The sequence below is a fragment of the Grus americana genome, chromosome 9, assembly GCF_028858705.1.
Source record: "Grus americana isolate bGruAme1 chromosome 9, bGruAme1.mat, whole genome shotgun sequence".
Taxonomy (NCBI): domain Eukaryota; kingdom Metazoa; phylum Chordata; class Aves; order Gruiformes; family Gruidae; genus Grus; species Grus americana.
In genome coordinates, this window is record NC_072860.1 from 5,988,436 (window position 1) to 5,999,748 (window position 11,313).

At 42.0% G+C, this 11,313-nt stretch overlaps 1 protein-coding gene across 3 annotated transcripts in view; it reads right to left on the reverse strand.

Annotated features, from left to right (window-relative positions):
• Window positions 1-11,092, reverse strand: part of CAB39 (calcium binding protein 39) — a 43,311-nt gene extending 32,219 nt beyond the window's left edge. The window contains exon 1 of one of the 3 annotated variants that reach the window (XM_054835246.1): window positions 10,838-11,092. The gene's annotated coding sequence lies outside the window, so the exon portion shown is untranslated. Of the gene's footprint in view, window positions 1-10,423; window positions 10,548-10,749; window positions 10,799-10,837 lie in introns of those variants that run through there. The other 2 variants (XM_054835248.1, XM_054835247.1) reach the window with 2 other exon arrangements.
• Window positions 11,093-11,313: the final 221 nt, after the last annotated feature.

The window sequence follows — 11,313 nt, forward strand, 5'->3', positions numbered from 1 at the left end:
ATGAAATCTAGAACTCATTTCTGAATTGATGATCAAACTGTGTGCCATGATAATAAAAAACCAACAAGCAAACAAAACAAAAGGATAATTTACTTCATTCTCCCAAGAAAAGAACCAGCCACGGTCATACAGAAATTCCACATAAATAATTTCAAGATCACAATATACCTAAAGTGGTTGTAAAAAAAGTGTCCTTTACCCAGTTCCCTCAAGCCACCTCTGTTTCTCCTGCCAGCTCACATGTTTGGTCTAAATCTTCAAAGTCACTAATGGATTCAATTTCTGATACATAAACCACATTGCACCTCAACTGCCAAGACAGGTGTGTTCCTTTGAGGCAAGGCAGATCACAGAGCACAGAAAGATATATTTAAGGGCAGAGATGATGCATACCAGGGTTAGGAGAACTATCTGTGGCACAGACCTTCAGGAGAGATGAGGCGAGAGCCAGAACTTTTAACACCGTGCCATTGTATTTTCCTTTTGTAGCAAGTATTTTGAGGCAGAGGGAGAGAAGTTTCACCTTAACCCTGAACTCCATACTATAAAATGCTCTGCAGCATAGGAATCAAGAAAGGGTAATGATCTAGATTGCCCCCAAAAATATGTCCAAGCTCTTGCCATGCCAACCTAAGAGTCCTTCCGATGACTCACAAGATGCCAGCCCAAAGATCCAAGATGCAGCAGGACACATCAGCATACACACTGTGAAAAGCCAGATATTCCTGAAAAAACCACACAAAGGTCCTGTTCCCTCCTGACACCACCCGAGAGTTCCAGTTACTGAAAGTTACTTGTACATTAAATGGAAACAGAACAGAAACAACATGCCAGATGCCTGTGGCGATCTATCATACATACATACACGCTACATTTCATCTGGCTTCCGCTTCTGGGGACACTGAAGTTATCTTTCCAGGTAGACTCCACCATGGCAAGCGAACTTCTCTGCTTCCATCAGAGTAACAAATACAAGAAAACAGACATCTTGGGACAGGAAGGTAAAAGGTCCTTATAAAAAGTCTGACATTTAACTTTATTCCAGCCGAAACTCAGAGCAAAATACCTTACAGCTCCTGCTTGCTAGAACTAAGACAAGCTGCCCAGAAGTTTCAAAAAGCATTTTTGCATTTAAAAAAAGAGGAGCAGGGGGAATACCACAGCAGAAAGGTACCTTTCCAAAATGAAGACTTCCCAACTGATATTACTTCAAAGCAGCTAGCAATAGCTGTTGTAGATGTGATTCTCCAAGGCAGAAGAGTCCAGAGGGTTCCCAAAATAAACTAAAACCAGCACTGTTGATATTTTCTGTATAGGAGTTGGTATCTCTCCTGCAACACACCTAGTGGTCCGCAAACCAAAAATGTTTAAGCACTACCAGTCTAGAGACAGCAAGTAAAAAATGAGGTTTGTAACAAGAAGCAACTAATATTAGGCCAACTAACACAGTGGAAAAACTGAAGCATCTCCGAGGGACAGAGTTCCCTTATTTGATCTGCTAAGAAGAGTTAGACTGGAAAAAGGAACTATCAAATTGTTTTGCAATACTAAAATAAGAGCTCTCAACTTTCCTCTAATGCAACTACTGCATAACACCACCAAGAGAAACCTGAACACAACTAGACAGAGTTATCATCTCTACAAGTTCACCCAAAGAATGATCACACATCATCTCTGTAACTACTGAAAAAATCATTCCAGAGGACAGCAGATCTTCCAAAGGGCTGACACCAAGTGCAGGTGGAAATGCTGATACTTATACTCCTACACTGATTATTATTATTTCAGCTATGTTGGCATCTTGTCAATCCCTTCTCTTCCTTAGGGCTATGTGGAAAAAAAAAAACCCAAACCCAACTTTTAAAACTGTCAATTGGTGCACCAGCCTAACAATAATTTTATTTAAATAAGGGATTATAAAAATTACTTTGATAGGAGTTTACAACAGTGTAATGTCATTGCTTTCTACACCACCAAGAGGCTTCAATCAAACAATCAAATACTCCAGAAATAAAAATTTGCAGCTATCAGAATTCACAGCCTTGGTAAACTCTGAAGTTATTCAAAAGCTTTAATTGTTTCAAAACAAAACAAAAAAATCTTTCCTGTGCTAAAAGACGTGCTCTAATTACAAAGGCGAGCCAAAACAGATCATAAGTCTCCAAAACATTTTCTATATTGTAGTTCTATTTTCAACAACAAACATAATCAATATATTAGAAAAATGCTAAACTTAAGAAAGAGTGGATAAGGTTATGCTTTCAAGACTCTGGTTTAAAATTATAACCTAAGGTTTGACTACAGTTAAAATGTACTATTGGTTATAAATTCTGTAAGATAATTTGCAATGGTAATTTTAAAATTTCTGAAAATAATAAAAATAAAATTATGCAGTGACAATTTCAGAATCTGATGAACTGTTCATTAGATACGGAAGCAAATCAAGTGACTTTACACAATTCAGGTATCTATTAAAATAATTTTTTTTCACTACTAAGTCAAACAAGATTTAAATAAGCAATGTGACAGACTATACTTCATTGCTTTTCAAACTATCCAGATCTCCCTTTTCGCTCCTAAAATATAGATTTTAATTTTCCCATTCACAATCATTTTAAAATTATAGTTTAGCTTGGTTATCTAATTTAGGGACTTGATGAAAGGCCAGATTTTCTCAGTTTCGGTATAAATCTGAGACATGAATCCACAACGCTGTAAGTTAGAATACCACAATAAATAGAAGTGAAAAGTTGTAGAAACTTCTGCTGTACTTGCTAAGACTTTTCAAGGCTTGTAAGTAATTCTGAAAGTTAAAAATAACCCATTTAAAGAGGAAAGATTCTGTATTTCTGGCCAACAATCCTTCTCCTTGTTCACTAAAGAGCTCAAGAACGGCTAATTCTGAAGCACGGATTTGACATTTCTTCCTAGATTTGATACTGTTAAGTCCTCAACCTGCGTAATACATGAGAGGCGACTGCCAATGCCAGAGGGAGCGCAGAACTACACTTCAGATTCCACTCCAATAACTTGACTGTAGCAATGCTGAGATCTCATCCAGTGCAATTCCTAAGGGAAGCAAAAAGCCTTGCATGGTTAATCTCAAAGGAAAAAATGTAATCCATGTTTTGTTGGATGTATACACTATAAATCTATGCTTCTATGGCTGTTAAAATTTTTATTTATACATACGCGCACACACATAAGTTCCCAAACAAGAATGAAAATTCTCTAAACAAATTTCATTTCTCTTTTAAGATAGATAAAATGTATATATACAGGTAGGAAGGAACAACTACAATCACCAGTTAGAAACCTGGGGCTTAGGGGCTGTTTGGTTTTTTCCAAGTTAAAGGAATGAAAAAAACCAACATGCAATTCTTTCACAGAATTTAAAACTTCAATACATTCATAAGTTTGTCATCACACACAAATGCCCTGAAGTATTTGTGACTGGTTTTGAAAATATTCCATAACCCTGAAATAAAGAGACTGTCTTGGATCCAAGGCCATTAACCCTCACCATAACACATGGTGTAAGAGTAACACGCGTCAGACTGCACAGCTATGCCAGGAGTCTGCCCAAAATGCTCTGTGAATGGATGCAGTTCCTAACAGAAAAACTGTTTACTCCAGCTCCACCCTGTTACAGAGTTAGCAAGAGTTTAAATATTGCTCAATGTCAATTATAGATGTAAAACGGAACTATGTTAGTCAATACTGATGAGTCAATATACTGCTTTTCTTAGAGATTACAAATCAAAATAATCACGTCCAGACTGGCACTTGTTTAGAAAACTTAGAGTATTTTCAAGAAGCTTCCTTCATTGTCAATCATTATCCATGAAACCCATGGAAAAAGACTGCTTGACCTGGTCACTGGAGCTGGTGTTTGCTTTCAGACCGTATCTTAAGACAAGCTGAATTTCTCATGTTCAAGTATCAAGGCCCTCAAGTCCAACACCCATCCAACATTTCAAGATTTAAGGTTTTCTAATTATCTTGGTTATTTTAGTTTTCCTCAACTGTACTTTTTTAAGAGAAGCCTTCATTCATTCCACTGACAAGCCATACCAGACTACAAAAAAAAGACAAATTTTCCATAGGAACTTTTCCTTATTTGATTTTGAAGTTGGAAAGCATGCAACAAGGTAGAGGACAGCAAAACCAGGTCCCTCAGACAAGATTCTCAAGTACTGCCCCGGACAGCAGAATTCTACCCTGAATCTTCTGTCATTAGGCACCCATAACCCAAGTGCCTAACATGTGGTCACTACTTAAGTATCCATCCTCTTCTGGGAGCCCAAAATGAGATTCTGAGACTAACAGCTAATACCATGGCAGCAGTTCAGGTGCCTGAATGACAAATGCCGCTGCAAATGAACTAGAACAGCACAGCTGGTCTCTAATTGCCCCTTCAGAGTATCACAAACCTCCTACCTGTCTTGGGCAGATGCCTTGGAGCATGTAAAATAATACTAGGTATCTATGTTTAGGCAACTGAATCTCACATCGTGCACAGATGCCATTGGAAGAAAAGCTTTGGAAGTGTAAGCTCTCAAGTGCTCCACCAGACAACACACACAATGTCATGCACTCAAACAGGAGAAAATTCTCTGTGCTTAAGCATCATTACCTGAAAAAAAGGGGGAGACTCACCACGCTGCTGAAGAACACTGTGAAATGTACTTTCATTAGTATCTCCGAACCAATGAAAAACACATAAAGACTTGAATCCTCCTGTCTTCAGAGAATTGAGTTTTATGCAATAAAGCAAAAGACCAAATACTAGACTGTGACTAAACAAGTACACACAAAGGATGCCCCTTCACTGAGCGTTCTCTTGTGCACTGACGAAACAAAAGGTCCTGCTGAAAGACCTGAAAACAATCATGTAATCAAACTTTTTGTACCAAATCAGTATAAGCAAAGTGAGGTTCTGAGTATTTTTTAACTTGAGAAATTAATTTTGCTTTCTGAACATTTTTCTAATATAGTACTGAGCATATACAAAGTCTTTATCAAGAACTGTGCCTCAACTCTCTCTCTTTCCTACTAAGCATCTCTTTAAATTCCACCGTAAAGTTTCTCCATCACTACCAATCTCCAGTCAGAAGAAACTTAGGACTTGAATAGCAGGTGTTACAAGTTAGAAGAACGATGCATTCATAACCTGTGTGGGAGAGACTTCGCAGTGCTCACCTGTGTTACACTCTGTGCACGTCTGTATCGCTAAGGTCTCATTTAGGCAGAATAAAATCCCCTACATTTTCTTTTCTAAAACCTTACTTCTCTGTGAACGAACTTTTTTTTTTTCCTTTTTGTCTATACATGATATTCGATAGTCAAAATGTTATACACTGGTTAATTTTATAAACCATTACAATACATCAGGCAAAAAAAAAAAATCTTTTTACATCAATATCATCTGCCAAAGCAGTATAGGGCATACTTCACACAAACAGTCAAAGTAAAACATAATGACACAAGTGACTTTTGCCTCATTTCTACAACTGTAGCAAAAACTCTTGAAACTGCTTACCCAGAGGAAGAGATCAGAGACTCCATTGTAGCAGGATGCTCTGAACACATGCTATCAGCACACACATCTACCACGCCATAGAAGATGCTACTCGTAATTCAATGTCTACAGATTTTTTTTAAAGCAACCTCCTCAGCAGATGAGCTGGGAAACTGGCATGGCTCTGAATGAATACTTGAAAAAAAAGGGATCCATCCATGGCAAGCCTTCCCAGGTGAGCTCTTGGCCAGGAGAGTAAAGAGAGAAATAACAGTCCGCTTCTGCCTGGCAAAATACAAAGCAGCACCAGACAGAAGAGCTGGCTGGTGAGACGGAGAGGCCTTCCACAACTGTCTGTTCAGCAGGCTTTCCTCCTATTTCTGTGCACTAGCATGTTTTACTTAGAAGTCAGTAAATAAAACAATAAAAACTTTTCAGAAAGGTATTTCTTCAGCTGTCAGCTGTTTGCCTGGGCATCTCTAGCAGCCAGAAAAAGACTACGCATTCCACATTTCTAGGAACGCTTCTCAATTTTAACACAGATAACTTCAAAGGAGATAAGACATTTCACACACACAAATGACTGAATGTAAGTACATCTCTCACAATCACACATATTCAACTCCCTGAGAACCTGACATATTAATTCAATTTAATTTATAGCCAAGTTCTACCTTAGCTATTTTTAAGTATCACGTTTCGAATCTTGCAGGGTTTGCAGTTAAACTTTTAGTTACATTCTTTTACTAAGAAACATGAATTTGTTATCAATACAAATTGGGGAAAAAACACCCAACAAAACACAACAGGGGAAGAATCAAAAGCAGTACACAGCAATTTTTCACTGATGCAGCCGTTTCACTGTGAAACACTTGACAGTATACCTGAACATTTTAAAATAACTCCAAGTAGGAAGTACTAAATAACTTCATCCAGAGATGTTTCTGAACTTAGAAAAACATGTTACACTAATACTACAGTTCTGTACTAATTATAACTTCTCAATTTTTGAACTGTCTTGCTATATTGAACTTTTTAAGCAATGAATTCTCTGAGTGTCTGAAGGGGAGGAAAAAAGTACAGAGCAAATAGATCTTTAGAAAGGAATTAGGTATTTTATTAGAAGTAGCAGATTTTCAATAAACACAAAGATTAGCTACAAGATTCAGCAACTTCCCCCAGAATTTTACACCCTTGTGGACAGGCTTAAAATTTGCTTCCTTTCAGCGTATTCGAAGTCCAGAGTCAGGAACTTTTTTCAGTGTCTTCTGACTATGTGAAGTATTAGCTAGAATACTCAAAACAAGGGAGTTAAAAAGCAAATTGCAGTTGTCTATTTAAACCTAAGCAATTTACTTTCTAAATTAACGTTGTCTGAAAAAAAACAGGCCATGAAGGCTGCTGAGGAATGACCACAGTTATTGCTATAAACACACAGCATTTTGGCTGCTTCCAGTTTGGATCAAACCTGAATTTAATCCTTTATAAAGAGTATTTAAATAGGGGCAAATGAACATGCCATTTTATCATAAGGTGGAATAACAAAAGCACATAAATCTGCTCAGGCTAAAGACAGACCAAACTCACATGACACCAGTTTAAGCCTTAGGTGCTCCTGAAGCATGCATTTAAAAGCCTAGCTCAAGTCCGTTAAAATAATTCGAGACAGCCTCATCTTCTAATTTAACCTTTGTGTTTGCACTTGGGGGAGGGTGCGGGGAAGGATCTCAGCATAAAGTTTCACCTTCTAACTGAAGACATTCAGTTTCCTTCTGGCTCACACCTCTACATCCTATGGCGCAAGAAGCACGATACTGAGAGAAAACATGGGGAAAGAGAGCGCCCAGATGGAAGGGAATGAGACCTGAACTTGCAAACAAGTCAGACTAATAAACACCCTAAATTAGACAAAAAATAGGAGAAGTAGCGTTTTAGAAGTTCTCCTGTTAGAACAGCACAATCTCGAGCACTAATAGCAAAAGGATTTTTTCGTCTTGCTTGAGGTTTATCTACAGCTACAAAAATACTGTTACAGTGAATGCTATGACTTAGGATTACTGAACAACTAAAAATGTTTTTGTCCAATGTGATAAATATCTGGCTTCAACTTGCAGCTTAAGAGGAAGTGGTAAAAGTGCACGTAGCCCACTGTTTCCTTACCAGAAATTGCTAAATTTATAAGATTTCAACTGCACGATATAGAAAATAAGATATTCGAAATTCAACTCATTTTTGCTTTGCACATTATTCACGTAAATAGCTGCGGGCTGTTGTGGTACTGTTAATTTTGAAGGAGCAGATGAGTCAAATCTTATTTTTGATAGAAAGCTCCAAGATGCCTCCAATTAGACAGAGGTAATCAGACTTTAATAGCTGCTCTTGTAATTAAACCATATTATAAAGTGTCAGAAGATCAGAAAGGCAGGGCAAGAGGGGAATTCAAAAGGTCATCTATGCTGCTTCCTGCCCCCTGCTTCAAACCAGCATCAAGTATTAGAGCACCGTTCCAAAACTCTACATGCAGTACAAAAAACAAAAGAAATAATTTTAGCAAGTGTCTAAAGACTCTAAGCGCATTACAGAGATTATCAAAGCTTTCAGAAAGATTTTACACAAAAATTAAGCCTGCAAACATCTCATTAAAAAAACCTGCAAAAACTCAATACAGAATTGATTCAGAAGGGAGCACACTGATCACTAATTCTAACACTCACAAAAATGCCATAAAAAAACCCTAGAAAGTGTAGCATGTACAGCACAACAGTAAGGTCTCATTTGACTACCAATCATTAATTAGAGACTAACACATTAGCTTCCACGATAGAATGCAAAATATATACCATTCCCTACTGAATAAATGTTTCATTAAAGCAATCAAGGAATTCCAAGAGGTGGAGTTTTCTTAATATTATCACACCCCACTGGGAATACACATTTGTCTGCACTTGATAATACCCAAAGAGCATAACTATCTCTTAAAGACATATTGTCACAAAGTATTACTTAACTGACACTTTTATTTAGAATTCATAATTTTAGAGATATATGTATTTATACAAATAAAGGAGATTGTTTTATAATTCTCCATCTATAACCATGCACCAACTGCCTGCTGAACGCATCAAAGTTTCAGAACTCTGCAACAACATAAAGAAGAGTATGCAATTAATGCTATCAGTATTTAGAAATATTCAGCAGCATGTTAGCCCATACATACAAACTTATATTACAAGACCTTTATTCAGCTCGCTCCTAGTGCCAGAAGACACAATTCTCCTCTGGTACTAAGGTACTTTTTCCATCTGAGCAAGGAAAGTCCCCAACAACACGTATATTACACTACCATCGAGATTACAGTTTAAACACAAGGAAATTTAAGCCAAGCGTATACTAGTTGGTTGACTGAATAGTTTCTCGCATCACAAGACAACCATGAAGCTAACTGTAAAATACAATATTCTTACAACAGCGAGTCCATGACAGACAGAATCCTAGCAAGACACAGTGCCATGGGGCATCATGCCACTCTTACAGATCAAATAAGCTGCCAATTCGCACACAACAAACGAAAAAAAGAAATTGTTATTTCTGACCCCGAAACCGGTACCATGCTTATTCTAATCCACAGAATATTTCTTGGCTTTTTTTTCTCTGCAGTCAAAGGCATGTGCCACATCAACAAGTATTAGGTAATAGTTATTAACTAAAGGTACACAGCATTTTAAATAGTAAAAATCTATTATTTAAAAGTTTAGATGCCAAGGCACAAGCTCAGGCTGTTAAATTTCCTCTGACAGTATATGATTTCACGAGCTCTTCACGTTAAAAAGGAAGATGCGTTTCCTGATGATGAACTATGCTGCTGAAAGGAAAACACAGGGCCTTGAATTAAAGTTTCTGACAGGTAAGTTTAGAAAAAAAAAAAAACAACCCAAACACACACACACATAAAACTTTATAATATTTTGATGCTAATCCAATTTCATTTCTGATCTACATTTAAACTGTCCTTCCAAGCATTGTTACTTGCCTCACTGAAACTAAAGAGCCTCGGTCATGTAATTTAATCTTTGACTCATCATGCAAAGTAAATCACACCATTCTCATAAGACAGCGTATAGGTTTTAAATAAATCCTATGCACCTAGATGACTGCTTAACAAAAATTACGTTTTCTTTAAAAAATAATTAACATTCCAAAAGAAAAAAAATTACCGAATACATGCTAGTTTCAATACTAGTAGTATTTCACTGAATTGTAGGGAAAAAAAACAATGAGAAAACTTTTCCCTTTTATGGAACACAGAGATCACACTGCGTTAGCTTTCTATGGGGTAGTCTGTGAAAAAATTAGGATCTCACCAGCCCTCACGTACAGTTATTTCTGCACAGAGGCCTATTAGGACCACAAACACAAATAACAATTGTAGGAAGAGGCCTTAGACCTGGCCACTGAGAGGACTGTGTAAGTTAGTGCCTGCTCTGCACCTCCGCTCCTTTCATGTGATAAAGGACATAACAAAGAAGAGATTTTAACCGCGGGCTCCCTTGACCAACGGGCTCACTCGGGGGGGGGCTGCCCACCCCGCCCCTGCCCGGGCAGAGCGTTCCCCTCCCCTGCCCACCCCAGGAGGAGCGGGGCAGCAGCGGCTGCCTCCCGCCCCAGCCGCGGCTCCGTTTCTGCGGGCTGAGGTAAACCCTGCGCAGTTTGGCGTTACCCGGGAACGGCATTTGAGGAACTTGGGGATAAAAGGCGCTGCCGCACCAGCGAAACACAGAGACTGGTCCGTACCCTTCCTTCCCTTCAGATCGCGCCCGGCGCTGACACACAAACGTGCAGACACACACACACACACCCACACACCCCCCCCAAAGGGCACAGCCCCCCCGGTGAAGTCAGTACCAGCCGGGAACTGCCCCCCCTGCCCAGGCCGGCAGCGCCGCCTCCGAGGCCAATCTGGCCGGCAGGACTCGGCCGGTCCCTTCCCAGCGCCGGCCGCTGCTGAGCGGGGAGACGCGGCCGGAAAGCAGCGGGCGCCGGCCCGGCCGGGCCACGGTCCCCGGCGGCCTCCGCGGCCCGCGGGGCACGGCCCGGCCCTGCCCTACCCCGAGCGGCCGCTCCGCACGCACCGGCCGCGGCGCCGCCTCCCGGCCCGACCCGGCCCCGCACCGAGGGGCAGCGGCGGACAATGCGCGTCGGGCCCGGCGGCCTTCGCCTCCCCCCCTCACCTCGCTCACCGCCCGCCACGCCGGGCCTGGGCCCGACCCTCCGCCGGCCTCCCCCCCCCGCCCCGCCCCCGCCGCGTCGCCTCGGTACCTCGGTGCGGAGCGCGGCCTGGCGCCTCCTCGGCGGCGTGTCCGGCGGGGCCTGCCCGTGGCGGCCCGACCGCCCCGGCTCCGGCGGCTGGCGGCGCGGCTCCGGCGGCTGCAGGCAGAGGCGCGGCGCGGCCCCGGCTCGCCCGGCCCCCCCCCCCCCCCCGCCCCGCGCTCTGCTGCGTCGCAGCGGCCCTTCCCTCGCCCGGCGGCGGAGCGCGGCGGCGGCGGGCGGCGGCAGCGGGCGGCGGAGCGCGGCGACGCTTCCGCCCGCCGCCGCCCGCCGCCGCCCCCTGCCGGCGCGGAGGACCGAGGGCGGCGCCCACGCGGGACCCGCGCAGCGGCCGCGGGGAGGGAAGCGCGCGGGAGCCCCGTGCCGGCCCCGCGAGTGGGGGCGCTGGGGCCGCTCCGCCCGCCGTCAGCAGCTGACGGGTGCCTCCGTCACGGGACACCTGCCGCGCCATCGGGCCCGCGCTGCGG